The sequence below is a fragment of the Hypanus sabinus genome, chromosome 10 (assembly GCF_030144855.1).
Source record: "Hypanus sabinus isolate sHypSab1 chromosome 10, sHypSab1.hap1, whole genome shotgun sequence".
NCBI classification, from domain to species: Eukaryota; Metazoa; Chordata; class Chondrichthyes; order Myliobatiformes; family Dasyatidae; genus Hypanus; species Hypanus sabinus.
The window spans coordinates 155,398,761-155,416,431 of record NC_082715.1 but is presented as its reverse complement, the minus strand read 5'-3'; the positions used below and the strand labels follow the sequence as shown (position 1 = coordinate 155,416,431).

The 17,671-nt window shown below is 45.8% G+C and overlaps 1 protein-coding gene across 2 annotated transcripts in view; it reads right to left on the bottom strand.

The window, feature by feature from the left end:
* Window positions 1-17,671, bottom strand: part of LOC132401263 (glutathione hydrolase 1 proenzyme-like) — a 572,601-nt gene that overhangs the window by 416,412 nt on the left and 138,518 nt on the right. The gene's annotated exons all lie outside the window — the stretch shown is intronic.

Genomic DNA, 17,671 nt, shown 5'->3' with positions numbered 1-17,671 from the left:
CACAACTCTCAAAGCATTTCACAGGACAGAAACGTCAGGTCTCAGCCCGAAACGTCGACAGCGCTTCTCCCTATAGATGCTGCCTGGCCTGCTGTGTTCCATTTTGTGTGTCTTGTTGTTTGAATTTCCAGCGTCTGCAGATTTCCTCGTGTTTGCTCTCAAAGCATTTCATTCTGGTGGGCATCAAAGCCACTCGGTAGCAGTGAGTAACGTATGCCTTCTTGTTTTTGTTCAGGACTGGGAGATGGTGGTCCTCTTAACAGAGGGAAGCTCAGCTTGGGGAGAGGTTACAAATGGCTATGGATACCTTGCCCATGGATCTACACACAATCTAAGGACTTGGCCAAGGAAACTAAGTGTTCACTCTCCGCACCTCACAAAGGTTTGGTGTGGGTTTTTCACCCACATAACACAAACCCATCCTGGGATAGAGAACGCTTACTCCCTGTAAGATTCCCTACCCTGAGGTAGCGGATGCAGGACCATGCAAGGAATTGTATTTATTTAATCTGTTGAGACTCAGTGCAAAATGGGCTCTTTTTGCTGTTCCAGCCACACTGCCCAGCAACCCCCAGTTTTACACGAGCCTAACGACAGGACAATTCACAACGACAACTAACCCCTCTTTGGACTGTGGCAGGAAACCCATGCGCTCACAGGGACGAGATACAGACAGCGGAGGGAACTGAAGCCTCATTGCTGCAACTGTCAAGTGTTGTGCTAAACACTACGCTAGCATGCAGAGTAGTTGATAGAACCAAGCTAGTGGATTCAGCCTAGTACATCCCAGGTAAAGCCCTCCCAACCATTGAGCACATCTACATGAAGCACTGCCGTAGAAAAGCAGTATTCGTCATCAGAGATCCTCACCACCCAGGCCGTGCTCTTTTCTCGCTGCTGCCATCAGGAAGAAGGTACAAGAGTCTCAGGACTCACACCACCAGGTCCAAGAACAGTTACTCAACCATCAGGGTCTTGAACAAAGCAGAAAATTACACCCATTCTACTTCTGGTGTTTCCACACCGATGGTCTCACTTCAAGGACTCTTTACCTTGTTCTGCTTTCATGTCAGGTTATTTCACATTTGTTATTTATTGCTGTTTGTTTATGTTTACATTTCCACAGTCTGTTGTTCATTGATCCTGTTTGCAGTTACTGTTGTATAGATTTGCTAAGTCTGCCTGCAGGAACAGGAATCTCAGGGTTGTATGTGGAGACATGCATGAATTCTGATAATACTCTGAACTGAGGGCTTGGGGCAACTGGCACAGAGCATGAGGCGAGTCCAGGGGAAGATCAGCCGTGGTGGGACAGCCTGGAGGGGCTGAGCGGCCTACTCCTGTTTCCGTGGTAACGCCTTGAACAAGTCCTGGAGCACCATCCATCACACAGATCATAGAACAGGTCGGCACTGGACTAGTCGTTTGGCTCACAGGATTGTGTTGATCTTGTACTAAAGGTGAATGATCCATAATCCCTCCAGTCCCTCCAAATAAAAGCCCCTTGAACTCCATCAGACTGCCTGCCCCCAGAAACCCATCCCAGGCACCTACGAACCTGTATAAAATCATGTGCTTGCCTTTCATATTGCCTTTAAACTGCCCCCCAGGCTTTAAAGCATGTTACGGTTAGGGGGGGGGGGTTAGAGGCAATGTGAGGGGCAAGTAGAGGATTTTACACTAGCCTTTGACATCTTTGCCATGGGGAAAATATCCCACCTTTGCCCCTATCAGGACTCCCCTCAGCCTCTGACTCTCTAGAGCATACAACACAGGTCTCTCAAAGCTCATACCCTCTAATCCAGGCAGCTCCCGGGTAAACCTCATCTGTGTCCTTTGCTTACAACTCAGTACGTTACAGAAGCCAGCCTCTCTGTCCACACTTGTCCCTGTCTCAGTAATGCAGCCAGTGTAACTGAAGACCCCACCCACTGAGGATTATCTCTTCCCTCCCCTCCCACTGTGCAGAAGATAGAAATGCCCGAAGGTATGTTCCAGAAGGCTGTAGGTCGATCAATACATACAAAAGCTGTGTACTTTGTGTAGGCTGTAGACTGGTTCCCTTGTAGGGTAAAATGGACTCTTGATCTCATAATCTATCTTGTTCTGACCTTCTACCTATCGACTGCCTGCATTGCACTCTCTCTGGAGCTGTTACACTTTCTTCTGCTTTGCTGTTCTTTCTCCTTGTTGCACCTCAGTCACTGACTGGATCTGTGTGAATAGTGTGAAAGACCAGCTTTTCAGTGCATCTTGGTACACACTTCCACAATATTCCAAGTGTGGTCTGACTCACAATTCATATAGTCGAAGCTTCACAGCAGGAAGTGCCCACTCCCACACAGATACACCAAACCGTCTCCATTCTACAGTGTCACCAACAGCTGGTATATCTCTTCCATAATGCACCGGGGATCATTTCCCAGCCGGTTTCTATCTCTCCCGTAATTCACCAGGGATCATTTCCCAGCCAGTTGGTATCTCTCCCGTAATTCACCAGGGATCGTTTCCCAGCCAGTTGGTATCTCTCCCGTAATTCACCGGGGATCATTTCCCAGCCGGTTGGTATCTCTTCTGTAATTCACCGGGGATCATTTCCCAGCCGGTTGGTATCTCTCCTGTAATTCACCGGGGATCATTTCCCAGCCGGTTGGTATCTCTCCCGTAATTCACCGGGGATCATTTCCCAGCCGGTTTCTATCTCTCCCGTAATTCACCAGGGATCATTTCCCAGCCAGTTGGTATCTCCCCCGTAATTCACCGGGGATCGTTTCCCAGCCGGTTTCTATCTCTCCCGTAATTCACCGGGGATCGTTTCCCTGCCGGTTGGTATCTCCCCCGTAATTCACCGGGGATCGTTTCCCAGCCGGTTTCTATCTCTCCCGTAATTCACCGGGGATCGTTTCCCTGCCGGTTGGTATCTCTCCCGTAATTCACCGGGGATCGTTTCCCAGCCGGTTGGTATCTCTCCCGTAATTCACCGGGAATCGTTTCCCAGCCCGTTGGTATCTCTCCCGTAATTCACCAGGGATCGTTTCTCAGCCGGTTGGTATCTCTCCCGTAATTCACCAGGGATCGTTTCTCAGCCGGTTGGTATCTCTCCCGTAATTCACCGGGGATCATTTCCCAGCCACTCTTGCTCAAGGTCACGGCCTGGTCTGCACAGATCTGTCTCAGCGACACACAGTCAGTCTGGATTGGCAGCAGTGATGCTAGGGCTGGGTTCCTCCCTCTGTCCTGGTGTCCTGGCCTGGTTTTCCACAAGCTACTGATGTCCCCTTCCTTGGGCACTGTTTGTCACAAGGATTTAACAACCAGGTCACTGACACGAGGCAGCTCTCTTCCTGTCCCTCAGACTGGCAAAATTATCCTGTCCACCTGTTCTTGTTGGCCATGGAGAAATTAAAATATGGAAGAAAATGTCAAACTCAAGAGTTTCAAGGTCAATGGAAACAGACAAACTGATTGTCTTTGCTCTTGCCATGTGCTCGAAGGGTATGGAGACTGCCATTTTGTGATGCTGCTCTGTAACCTCCATCTTGTGGACTGGTTGATGAATTGATCCTTCTTCTGGGATAATCTAATCAGAGCAACAGAACGTGGACACAAGGAATTTTTATTGAATCTGAGATAATTTACAGATAAGCTGTGTATTGTGTACAATGCAGGTTTAAAGAAGTAATCTCGTTATCTCAGCCGAGTGACTGAGTGAACTGGTTTGAACCACAATCAAAGGGAACAGAAGTCACCTGAGGAATAAAGTTGTGCAGCCCTTGGACCAATAGTCAGTCAGGTGACCCATAGACCCATAGATTGGACCACGTCCAATGGTCAGTCAGATGGCCCATAGACACATAGATTGGACCACGTCCAATGGTCAGTCAGATGACCCATAGACCCATAGATTGGACCACGTCCAATAGTCAGTCAGATGACCCATAGACCCATAGATTGGACCACATCCAATGGTCAGTCAGATGACCCATAGACCCATAGATTGGACCATGTCCAATGGTCAGTCAGATGAACCATAGACACATAGATTGGACCACGTCCAATGGTCAGTCAGATGACCCATAGACCCACAGATTGGACCACGTCCAATGGTCAGTCAGATGACCCATAGACCCATAGATTGGACCACGTCCAATGGTCAGTCAGATGACCCATAGACCCATAGATTGGACCACGTCCAATGGTCAGTCAGATGACCCATAGACCCATAGATTGGAACACGTCCAATGGTCAGTCAGATGACCCATAGACCAATAGATTGGAACACGTCCAATGGTCAGTCAGATGACCCATAGACCCATAGATTGGAACACGTCCAATGGTCAGTCAGATGACCCATAGACCAATAGATTGGACCACATCCAATGGTCAGTCAGAAGACCCATAGACCCATAGATTGGAACATCCAATGGTCAGTCAGATGACCCATAGACCCATAGATTGGACCACGTCCAATGGTCAGTCAGATGACCCATAGACCCATAGATTGGACCACGTCCAATGGTCAGTCAGATGACCCATAGACCCATAGATTGGACCACGTCCAATGGTCAGTCAGATGACCCATAGACCCATAGATTGGACATGTCCAATGGTCAGTCAGAAGACACATAGATTGGACCACGTCCAATGGTCAGTCAGAAGACCCATAGACACATAGATTGGACCACGTCCAATGGTCAGTCAGATGACCCATAGACCCATAGATTGGACCACGTCCAATGGTCAGTCAGATGACCCATAGACCCATAGATTGGACCACGTCCAATGGTCAGTCAGACGACCCATAGACCCATAGATTGGAACATCCAATGGTCAGTCAGATGACCCATAGACCCATAGATTGGACCACATCCAATGGTCAGTCAGATGACCCATAGACCCATAGATTGGACACGTCCAATGGTCAGTCAGAAGACCCATAGACACATAGATTGGACCACGTCCAATGGTCAGTCAGATGACCCATAGACCCATAGATTGGACCACGTCCAATGGTCAGTCAGATGACCCATAGACCCATAGAATGGACCACGTCCAATAGTCAGTCAGATGACCTATAGACCCATAGATTGGACCACGTCCAATGGTCAGTCAGATGACCCATAGACCCATAGATTGGACCACGTCCAATGGTCAATCAGATGACCCATAGACCCATAGATTGGACCACGTCCAATGGTCAGTCAGATGACCCATAGACCCATAGATTGGACCACGCCCAATGGTCAGTCAGATGACCCATAGACCCATAGATTGGACCACGTCCAATGGTCAGTCAGGTGACCCATAGACACATAGATTGGACCACGTCCAATGGTCAGTCAGGTGACCCATAGACACATAGATTGGACCACGTCCAATGGTCAGTCAGGTGACCCATAGACCCATAGATTGGACCACGTCCAATGGTCAGTCAGATGACCCATAGACCCATAGAATGGACCACGTCCAATAGTCAGTCAGATGACCTATAGACCCATAGATTGGACCACGTCCAATGGTCAGTCAGATGACCCATAGACCCATAGATTGGACCACGTCCAATGGTCAGTCAGATGACCCATAGACCCATAGATTGGACCACGTCCAATGGTCAGTCAGATGACCCATAGACACATAGATTGGACCACGTCCAATGGTCAGTCAGATGACCCATAGACCCATAGATTGGACCACGTCCAATGGTCAGTCAGATGACCCATAGACCCATAGATTGGACCACATCCAATGGTCAGTCAGATGACCCATAGACACATAGATTGGACCACGTCCAATGGTCAGTCAGATGACCCATAGACCCATAGATTGGACCACATCCAATGGTCAGTCAGATGACACATAGACCCATAGATTGGACACGTCCAATGGTCAGTCAGAAGACCCATAGACACATAGATTGAACCACGTCCAATGGTCAGTCAGATGACCCATAGACCCATAGATTGGACCACGTCCAATGGTCAGTCAGATGACCCATAGACCCATAGAATGGACCACGTCCAATAGTCAGTCAGATGACCTATAGACCCATAGATTGGAACATCCAATGGTCAGTCAGATGACCCATAGACCCATAGATTGGACCACATCCAATGGTCAGTCAGATGACCCATAGACCCATAGATTGGACACGTCCAATGGTCAGTCAGATGACCCATAGACCCATAGATTGGACCACGTCCAATGGTCAGTCAGATGACCCATAGACCCATAGAATGGACCACGTCCAATGGTCAGTCAGATGACCCATAGACCCATAGAATGGACCACGTCCAATAGTCAGTCAGATGACCTATAGACCCATAGATTGGACCACATCCAATGGTCAGTCAGATGACCCATAGACCCATAGATTGGAACACGTCCAATGGTCAGTCAGATGACCCATAGACCCATAGATTGCACTGAAGTGCAACATTTGAATGAGTATTAAAACTGAGGCTCCATGTGCAAAGCAGCAATAACTTTGAAGATTCACTGTCATGAGGACGAGCCCCCAGGCCAGGGTCTGGAAGAAGAAAGGATTGATTGTCAGGCCAATGGAGAACCCCTATTTCGGTGTAATAAGTTGGAAAAGTGGTCTGAGTGAGTAGTGCTACAAAGAGAATTCATGAAAAAGGATCTAGAGCTTTCCCGGTGTATCTGAGAATAAACTCTTCTCGGGGTTCTGGCTGGATATGGGTATCGAATTTAACCGATGTTTCAGTGACAAACTCTACCATCTTCATGGCTAAAATTAGAAATCATGTTCTTAGTTGTTAGCCTGGGGTCAACATAGTTACGTTGCTGTTTGTGCAGAAATGATTAAGTGCAAGCTTTGATTAATTAAAAGCTGTGTAGTAAATTTGAAACATAGTTCCGTTGACGAATGGTCAACACTCCCCTGCTCATCTGTTTCTTTTTCCCTTTTGATCCCGCTCAGCCCTGCCTGTTCCTCATGTCGGGAGGAATGGCCAAGACAGGAGGAACAGGTCCACAGTAGATGCCATCTCATTGGCTCTTCACTCAACCCAGGAAAATCTGGACAGCAAAGATGCATACATCAGGATGTTCTTTATCGACTACACCTCAGCATTCAATATCATCATCCCCTTAAAACTAATCAATAAACTCCAAGGCCTGGGTCTCAATACATTCTTATGCAATTTATAACCATATAACAATTACAGCAAGGAAACAGGCCATCTTGGCCCTTCTAGTCCATGCCGAACGCTTACTCTCACCTAGTCCCACTGACCCACACTCAGCCCATAACCCTCTGTTCCTTTCCTGTCCATATACCTATCCAATTTTACTTTAAATGACAATACCAAACCTGCCTCTACGACTTCTACTGGAAGCTCATTCCACACAGCTACCACTCTCTGAGTAAAGAAATTCCCCCTCATGCTACCCTTAAACTTTTGCCCCCTAACTCTCAACTCATGTCCTCTTGTTTGAATCTCCCCTACTCTCAATGGAAAAAGCCTATCCACGTCAACTCTATCTATCCCCCTCATAATTTTAAATACCTCTATCAAGTCCTCCCCCTCAACCTTCTATGTTCCAAAGAATAAAGACCTAACTTGTTTAACCTTTCCCTGTAACTTAGGTGCTGAAATCCAGTTAACATTCTAGTAAATCTCCTTTGTACTCTCTCTATTCTGTTGACATCTTTCCTATAATTCAGTGACGAGAACTGTACACAATACTCCAAATTCGGCCTTACCAATGCCTTGTACAATTCTAGCATTACATCCCAACTCCTATACTTACAATACTGATTTATAAAGGCCAACATACCAAAAGCTTTCTTCACCACCCTATCCACATGAGATTCCACCTTCAGGGAACTATGCACCATTATTCCAAGATCACTCTGTTCTACTGCATTCCTCAATGCCCTACCATTTACCATGTATGTCGTATTTTGATTATTCCTACCAAAATGTAGCACCTCACACTTTTCAGCATTAAACTCCATCTGCCATCTTTCTGCCCACTCTTCTAACTGGCCTAAATCTCTCTGCAAGCTTTGAAAACCTACTTCATTATCCACAACGCCACCTACCTTAGTATCATCTGCATACTTACTAATCCAATTTACCACCCCATCATCCAGATCATTAATGTATATGACAAATAACATTGGACCCAGTACAGATCCCTGAGGCACACCACTAGTCACCGGCCTCCAACCTGACAAACAGTTATCCACCACTACTCTCTGGCATCTCTTATCCAGCCACTGTTGAATCCATTTTACTACTTCAATATTAGTACCTAACGATTGAACCTTCCTAACTAACCTTCTGTGTGGAACCTTGTCAAAGGCCTTACTGAAGTCCATATAGACTACATCCACTGCTTTACCGTCATCAACTTTCCTCGTAACCTCTTCAAAAAATTCAATAAGATTCGTCAAACATGACCTTTCATGCACAAATCCATGTTGACTGCTCCTAATCAGACCCTGTCTATCCAGAAAATTATATATACCATCTCTAAGAATACTTTCCATTAATTTACCCACCACTGACGTCAAACTGACAGGCCTATAATTGCTAGGTTTACTCTTAGAACCCTTTTTAAACAATGGAACCACATGAGCAATACGCCAATCCTCTGGCACCATCCCCGTTTCTAATGACATTTGAAATATTTCTGTCAAAGCCCCTGCTACTTCTACCTATCCTGTCAGGACCTATTGGAGTATAAAAATATTATGGAGTATAAAACTTGTATTATTTGCTGTGTAACCAAAACTATGTAGTCAGTTTGCTATGCATGTACCCAAGATGAAATACTAGGAATGTAGAAGACAATGGTGTGTTAATATATGTTAATGAGCGGTAGCTAAGAGATGTAGTCAGCTTTGAAGTTTGCTATTTGCTGTGCATGTATCCAATTGAATGTAGAAGACAATGGTGTGGTAATGGGAGGTAGCAAAGAGATGTTTTGCTTTGAACTTGTTTGCTGTGTAACCAAAACTATGTAGTCAGCCTTGATGTAGTTTGAACTTGCTATTTGCTATGCATGTACCCAATTTGGTAGGAGACTGAAATCTTAAGAATGTAGAAGATGGTGTGTTGGTGAGAGACAGCTGGGAGATGTGGATTGGAACATGATTAAGTCAATGGGACGTACCTGTGAAACTGGACCAGGATTTTGCTATTAAAAATGCCGTGTCCCAGGAGGATCGGTGGGCAATCAGTGACTAGCTCAATGACTGTCTCAGCTTTGATTTGCAAATTAAAGTTTAACCCTTCTTGAAGAATCTTCTGCGTCTCCTGGTCATTTGTGGGGCACGAAAAACCACGACAAAATTGGCGACCGTGACAGGACCGGAAAGAGACCCGCAGAAAGGAAACGGCAGATTGGGGACGCTTCCCAGTCCTCCAGGGACCCCCACAAGGCTAACAGAATTAAGGGTGCACCCAAACAAAAAGTAAGCGCTTTTGCGACAATTTGGACTAAGAATTCTGTTGGTTTTGGGGAGGTCTTGGAGTCTCAGAAGTGTGGAACCACTGCCGAAGGGTCTCTCCGGTCCAAAGAATCTGGCAGAATTGGGGGTTAACAGAGGAGGCTCAGAGGATTGATCGAGAACACTGCAGTGAAGGTAAGTACAAATAAGTTAATAAGAATTTAAGTTAAGAAAAAGTCCACGTGGTGTTGGTAAATCCTCGTGGATACTGCCTTAAGAGATAAGGGTCTGAACGGGCGAGGTGTTTAGAGTAGAAAATCCTCGTGGATACCGCCTTAAGAGATAAGGGTCTGAACGGGCGAGGTGTTTAGAGTAGAAAATCCTCGTGGACACCGCCTTAAGAGATAAGGGTCTGAACGGGCGAGGTGCAAAGAGAAAGTTCTGTGGATACTGCTCTGAATAGAGGTCTGTACGGGCAGAACGGAATAGGAAACAAGGACGGTCCAAAATATAGTTTAAAGCGCTGGTAGGTAGACAATAGACTAGGCATAGAATTAGAGTAAATAATTATCCAGTAAACGAACTCTGAAATACCTTAAAAAGAGAGAATAACATGACAGGTAAATGAACGGCAGTAGAGATTCTGAGCAAAAAATTCCCGTTAATTAATAATGAGATCACAAAAATTTCAGAAAAATGGGAAAAAAGAACCAATAACCTGGTCACAAAGTGGCCAAGAGAAGGAACGTTTGATGTAAGTTTGTGCAAAGAAATGGAGGGACTAATTAAAAATTACAAACCAAAAGATTAATCTAAGAAAAGAGAGCAAAAAAGAGAACGAGAAATGGAAGTGCTAAAACTCTTCAGAACGGAGGGAGAAAGGCTGAGGAGGACAGGTAGAATATTGATTACAAGCGAGGGAGACACTAAGGTGCTGGAGAAACAGCCTGTTAGAGAGAGAGAAGGGTATAGTGAGAACCCGGATGTGACAGAAACAGAAAAACCCCCTCCCTATAATGAGGAAGGAACCCCTAAGCAGTGCCCCCTGCTGACAGGAACAGTAAACATGCAGGGAGAAGTACAAGTTTGGGATAATGAGGAGGAAAAAAAACAATACGAGAAGGAAAAAGCGGCGATATGGAAGGAGATACAGGCAGAAAGGATGAAGATAGAACAGGTACAGAGAGAAATGGGAGAAGAGATTGAACAGATGAAATAAGAGAGGAAAAGGAGTATGCGGAGTATCAGTTATACCATAGAAATAAACGGACTAGAAAAGAAGGTGACTCATTGGAGGAACAAGAGTTAAGTGGAGAGAGAGAGGATGTGAGAATTTGTGGGGAAGAGGTAGGAGGCAGAAGCCTAGAAGAGCAGAAAGAGGCGGTAGGGGAGCGACTTGCGGAAGTAGAGAGAGAGCCAGATAAGTTACTAAGAGGGGGTTGCCAGAAGAGATGTGGAAAATACTCCAGGGGCCAACCAAGTATTGAATTAAGACAGAAAGGAAGGACTCCACAGGAAGACCGAGGGAAGAAGAGAACCCCGGAGACATTTGTGTGGGAGGCAGTAAAGACATACCCTGAGACAGATGGGGAGTCAGGTGAGGAGGAGAGCCAGGGAAGGTGGGAAGAAGGAGGAAGAATGTTGCCGTTGTTCGTAAAAGGATCAGGACAAGTACAGTATATCTCTTGGGGATCCCAGGACCTAGAAGGGCTGAAAAACACTCTGCCCAATCTACATGAAGGAGCAGGGAAATGGATTAGAGCCTTTGAAGAAGAAACGGCGGGACGATTATTGGCTGTGGGAGATTTGAAGGCACTGTTGATAAGGTTGATGGGAACCTCCAAATTTAACAAACTAATGGAAATGGCTGGCATAGTAAACTCAAACGACCCGAGAACTGATGGAGACGGGTTTGACAGAGTGAGGCAGAGGGTATGGCAGGCCCTCAGGAAGCTTTATCCACCCAGAGTGGACCCCAAAGCCTTAAAAGGGGATCCACTGGGAGACACTGAAAACCCAGCAGCCAACGTAGAAAACCAGTTGAAAAGGTGGAGACTGGAGATTGAGCAAGAGGTGCAAAATAGCTTATTTATCACCACACTGTTCCGACATAGCATTTTGGATGCAATGCCTCTGCAAGTAAAATCCAAACTGGAGGAAGTGGTTGGGCTGACATCAAAGACCCCACAAGAATTTAGAGACCACGTAGTCCATGCGGTTGAGAAATACCGGAAAGACAAACGAAGGTTGGCTGAGCAGCAGGAAGAGGTGCAAAGAAAGTTAATACAAATACAGCTTGAAGAACTCAAAAAGAAGGAAAAAGAGAAAAACAAAAAGATGCTACCAGCAACCACCGGTCCGAGTACAGCCATCGAACTGGACAAAGCACCGCTATATGGGGGAACCGATCATACTGTAAGACAAGGGCTGGAAAACCCCATGCCAATAAACGTCTTTGGGGGAGCAGACCAAATTCAAACAGCCCAGACAGGACTGGAAGTCCCAAGGAGGGGGACAGAGGAGCTATGGGCAGAGGGGACCAGTGAGGAAATGGGGGAAAGAGAGGTAGAGAGATTGTGCTGGGAATGTAATCAGCTAGGTCACATGAGAAGAGATTGTCTGTTTACACTATGGCCTGTCACACACCAGCAGGAACCGATAAGAAGGGAACTAAAGTTTAGCCAAGGACCAGCCCCCACAGGCCCAAGCGGACCTGTGAACCCCTATGCGAGGTATTAGGGGTGCCCCGAGAACTCGAGTGGGAAGGGACATTACCCAATGATAACAAGGGAGGCAGACGAGGAACCCATTGTTCAGGTTATGTTAGAAGGGCAACTGACACCAATGATGATAGATACTGGAGCCACGTACACTTGTGTACAGCCACAGTCTGCCCTTCACCTTCCCATGTCAGGAAAGTTTGTTAAGACGGTAGGGTTCTCGGGGAAAACACAGTTGACACAGTGCACAGCTCCAGTGCGGTTGAGAATGGGAAATAAAGGAATTGTTTTGCCAGTGCTAGTATTTAAAGGAACTCCGATTAATTTGTTAGGCAGAGATCCCTTATTGAAATTGGAATTAAAATTAGAATGCACCAGAAATGGGCTGAGTGTGGGAAGACTAAATTCAAACAGCCCAGACAGGACTGGAAGTTCCAAGGAGGGGGACAGAGAAGCTATGGGCAAGTTATGTTCCAATATAACTCGGAGTCCTGCCATGTGCAGAAGTTCACTGATGACACGGCCATAGTGGGGTGTGTCAGGAATGGTCAGGAGGAAGAGTATAGGAAACTGATACAGGACTTTGTGATATGGTGCAACTCAAACTACCTGCGTCTCAATATCACCAAGACCAAGGAGATGGTGGTGGACTTTAGGAGACCTAGGCCTCATATGGAGCCAGTGATCATTAATGGAGAATGTGTGGAGCAGGTTAAGACCTACAAGTATCTGGGAGTGCAGTTAGACGAGAAACTAGACTGGACTGCCACCACGGATGCCCTGTGCAGGAAAGCACAGAGTCGACTGTACTTCCTCAGAAGGCTGGCGTCATTCAATGTTTGTAGTGAGATGCTGAAGATGTTCTATCGGTCAGTTGTGGAGAGCGCCCTCTTCTTTGTGGTGGCGTGCTGGGGAGGCAGCATTAAGAAGAGGGACGCCTCACGTCCTAATAAGCTGGTAAGGAAGGAGGTCTCTGTCGTTGGCACAGAACTGGAGAGTATGACATCGGTGGCAGAGCGGAGGGCGCTGAGTAGGCTACGGTCAATCATGGAAAACCCTGAACATCCTCTGCACAGCACCATCCAGAGACAGAGAAGCAGCTTCAGCGGCAGGTTGCTGTCAATGCAATGCTCCTCAGACAGGATGAAGAGATCATTACTCCCCAACGCCATTCGGCTCTACAATTCAACCACCAGGGGCAAGACATGTTAAAGTGCCGGGGTTAGGACTGAGCTTGAGTTACCACTCAATGCACTTTAGTAAACTATTTAAGAACTTTTTAAAAGCTATTTATTAATGCTTTTTGGGAGGGTGATTTTAGATGCATATCATATTTATACTGAGTTAAATACTGTTTGTAATTAGTTTTGCTACAATAAGTGTATGGGACACTGGAAAAATGTTGAATTTCCCCTTGGGGATGAATGAAGTATCTATCGATCTATCTATCTAAGAGCAGGGGCTCAATTGATAGTGCGCGAAGACAAGAAGGCTAATGTCTTTTGGATAGGAGACACAGCAGATCAGATTCAGGAAACCTGGGAAAAATGGAAAAGGAGCATGCAGGCTATATTACCCAGGGCTGTAATGCCCAAATCTGAGCTAGATTGTACAGTGATTTTTGACGAGACTCAGAACAGGAAGTTAGAGGAGAGATGGCACCTGGAGGTATGTACCCAACAGCGCCTGGAAGGGGAGGCTGTGATAATTGGAAAGCAAGGGGCAGCTTTACAAGTTAAATGGAACACCTTTTTATAAAAATGGTACAGGGTACCGGAGGCTGTGCCCCACATAACGTTGTTGGTAAACAAGGGATATCAGTCTAAAGACTTAGGACCCTTAGTTAAGAGTGCTGAAACCGTAACAGTGTGGAGGAAAATCACGCCAGAGGTGTAGATATCAGAAGACAACAATTGTATTAAAATAATGGAAAAACAGAAAGAGCCGGAGACCATACAAGGGGAAGGACCGATCAAAACAGGAGACCAGGTTTACGTGCGAGTGTTTCGGAGAAAGTGGAACGAGCCAAGAAGGGAAGGACCCTTTACAGTGACCAAGGCATCACCCACCGCAGTTCAGGTAGAAGGCCGCTCCACCTGGTACCATCTGAACCATTGCACGAGGGCAGTCCTGCAAGGGCAATCAGGTGAAGTGTCCGAGGTAAGTGATGCGGAAGAGCAGTTAGCGGGAGACAGACAGGGGGAACAAGAAGCTGACACTGCACTGCAGGAGTTTGATCAATTAGTAAGGGAGATTTTTGATTCTGAGGATGGGCCTCAAGATGGGGAGCATGGATGACTAAAATAGCAATGACTGTCGGTATTGCATTGTTGAGCTGTGCGTTTGTGCTGTGCTGTTTTCTTCCTTGTCTCAAGTCTCTTGTAGTGCGTGCTGCAACCAAACAATTTCCGATGCTCGTGGCAATTACTGAAGCAAGCTTAGTGGAGAAAGAAACACCGAAAATGTATCTTTACAGCCTACAACACCTGCAGGATGAACAAGAGCAAAACGACAGTGTGGGAGTAGATTGTAAGGACTTATGAGTCTTTTTCCCTGTCTCAGGTACAGAGGGACAGGTTTTTGACTCAGCGGCCCAGGGTAGCAGGGAGAGAATACTTTGAGGACTTGGCGCAGAAAATTATAGTTTAACCCGAGATTTGGGAATAAGTGCTTGAGTTTATTGGGGCTTTTGTGCACGGACTCTTAGTCTTCTTTCTCTGTATAAGACCCTCTGGGTCTCAAAGGGGGGATATATTGGAGTATAAAAATATTATGGAGTATAAAACTTGTATTATTTGCTCTGTAACCAAAACTATGTAGTCAGTTTGCTATGCATGTACCCAAGATGAAATGCTGGGAATGTAGAAGACAATGGTGTGTTAATATATGTTAATGAGAGGTAGCTAAGAGATGTAGTCAGCTTTGAAGTTTGCTATTTGCTATGCATGTACCCAATTGAATGTAGAAGACAATGGTGTGGTAATGGGAGGTAGCTAAGAGATGTTTTGCTTTGAACTTGTTTGCTGTGTAACCAAAACTATGTAGTCAGCCTTGATGTAGATTATGTAGTTTGAACTTGCAGTTTGCTATGCATGTACCCAATTTAGTAGGAGAAAGAAATCTTAAGAATGTAGAAGATGGTGTGTTGGTGAGAGACAGCTGGGAGATGTGGATTGGAACATGATTAAGTCAATGGGACGTACCTGTGAAACTGGACCAGGATTTTGCTATAAAAAATGCCGTGTCCGAGGATCGGTGGGCAATCAGTGACTAGCTCAATGACTGTCTCAGCTTTGATTTGCAAATTAAAGTTTAACCCTTCTTGAAGAATCTTCTGCGTCTCCTGGTGATTTGTGAGGCACGAAAAACCACGACAGACCCAGAGATTTATCCACTTTTATACTCCTTAAAAGCGCCAGTACTTCCTCCTCTTTCATCGTCATAGTTTCCATAACTTCCATACTTGTTTCCCTTGCCTTACATAATTCAATATCTTTCTCCTTAGTGAATACCAAAGGAAAGAAATTGTTCAAAATCTCCCCCATCTCTTTCAGCTCCACACATAGCTGTCCACTCTGATTCTCTAAGGGACCAATTTTATCCCTCAGTATCCTTTCGCTATTAATATAACTGTGGAAACCCTTTGGATTTATTTTCACCTTACTTGCCAAAGCAACCTCGTATCTTCTTTTAGCTTTCTTAAGATTCTTTTTACATTCTTTATATTCCTCGAGCACCTCATTTACTCCATGCTGCCTATATTTATTGTAGACCTCTCTCTTTTTCTCAACCAAGTTTCCAATATCCCTTGAAAACCATTGCTCTCTCAAACTTTTAACCTTTCCTTTCAACCTAACAGGAACATAAAGATTCTGTACCCTCAAAATTTCACCTTTAAATGACCTCCATTTCTCTATTACATCCTTCCCATAAAACAAATTGTCCCAATCCACTCCTTCTAAATCCTTTTGCATCTCCTCAAAGTTAGCCTTTCTCCAAATCAAAAATCTCAACCTTGGGTCCAGTCCTACCTACACGAATCCCTCCAACCTACACCGTGTCCCTCCTATCTACACCGTGTCCCTCCTACCTACACGAATCCCTCCTACCTACACCGTGTCCCTCCTACCTACACCGTGTCCCTCCATCTTCCTCACGTACATGTGCCGATCCAAATGTCTCTTAAAAGCCTCTAATGAATTTGCCTCCACCCCCACACCAGGCAGCGCATTCCAGGCATCCACAACGCTGAGAAAAAAACTTACCCCTCACATCCCCCTTGAACCTACACCCTCACCTTCAATGCATGTCCTCTGGTATTAGACATTCCAACCCTGGGAAACAGGTGCTCTCTGTTCATTCTATTTACGCCTCTCATAGTCTAGTAAACCTCTATCAGATCTCCCCTCAGCCAGAGAAAACCGCCCCAGTTTATCCAGTGATTGCGCACGCCCTCTGAACCAGGCAGCGTCCTGGTGAACCTCTCCAAAGCCTCGACACCCTTCCTAAAGCAAACATCCCGTAAGCCTTCTTATCGACCTTTCGGGGAGCTATGAACCAGGGTCCCAAGATCTCTCTGCTCAGCAACACTTTTAAGGATCTTTCCCTTAACAGTGTACCGTCTCCTTGCACTTGCCCTACTGAGGTGCAACACGTCAATATTCTTACCTGCAACGCACCTCCTATTATCTTTTAACCAGGCCTCAATGTCTTTTGAAAACCAAGGTCTTTTTACCTTTTATTCCAACAGGCACAGACAAGGTTTGCACCCTCAACATTTCACATTTGAAGATCTGCCACTTATCAAATTCACCTTTGCCAGGAAACAGCCCATCCCAGCCCACACTTGCCAGGTCACTTCAGATACCATCAAAAGTGGCCTTTCTCCAATTTCGAATCTCAACCTGCAGACCTAATCTATCTTTTTGCATACCTACTTTGAAAGTCATGGCATTGTGGTCACTACATGCAAAGTGTTCTCCTACACAAACTTCTGCCACCTGCCCTGACTCATTCCCTACCAGCAGATCCATTATCACATGCTCTCTCATTGGGACTTCCATGTGCTGATGAAGGAAGCTTTCCTGAACACATTTGACAAACTCTATCTCATCCAGTCCTTTTACAGTATGGGAGTCCCAGTCATTATGTGGAAAGTTAAAATCACCTAATATAACCACCTCATGTTTCTTGCAACGGTCTGTGATCTCTCTACGAACTTGTTGCTCTAAATCCCTCAGACTATTGGGTGGTCTGTAACACAGCCCTATCAATGTGGATAGATCTTCCTTATTTCTCAGGTCCACTCAAAGCCTCACTAGACCAGTTCTCTACTCCTGACCGACCACCGCTGTGACATTTTCCCTGACTTGTAACGTCACCCCTTCTCTTTTAATCCCTCCTGCTCTGTTGAGTCTAAAACAACGGAACCCCGGAATATTTAACTGCCAGTTCTGCCCCTCCTGCAACCAAGTCTCACTAATGGTTAAAATATTAGAATTCCAAGTGTCGATCCACACCCTGAGCTCAT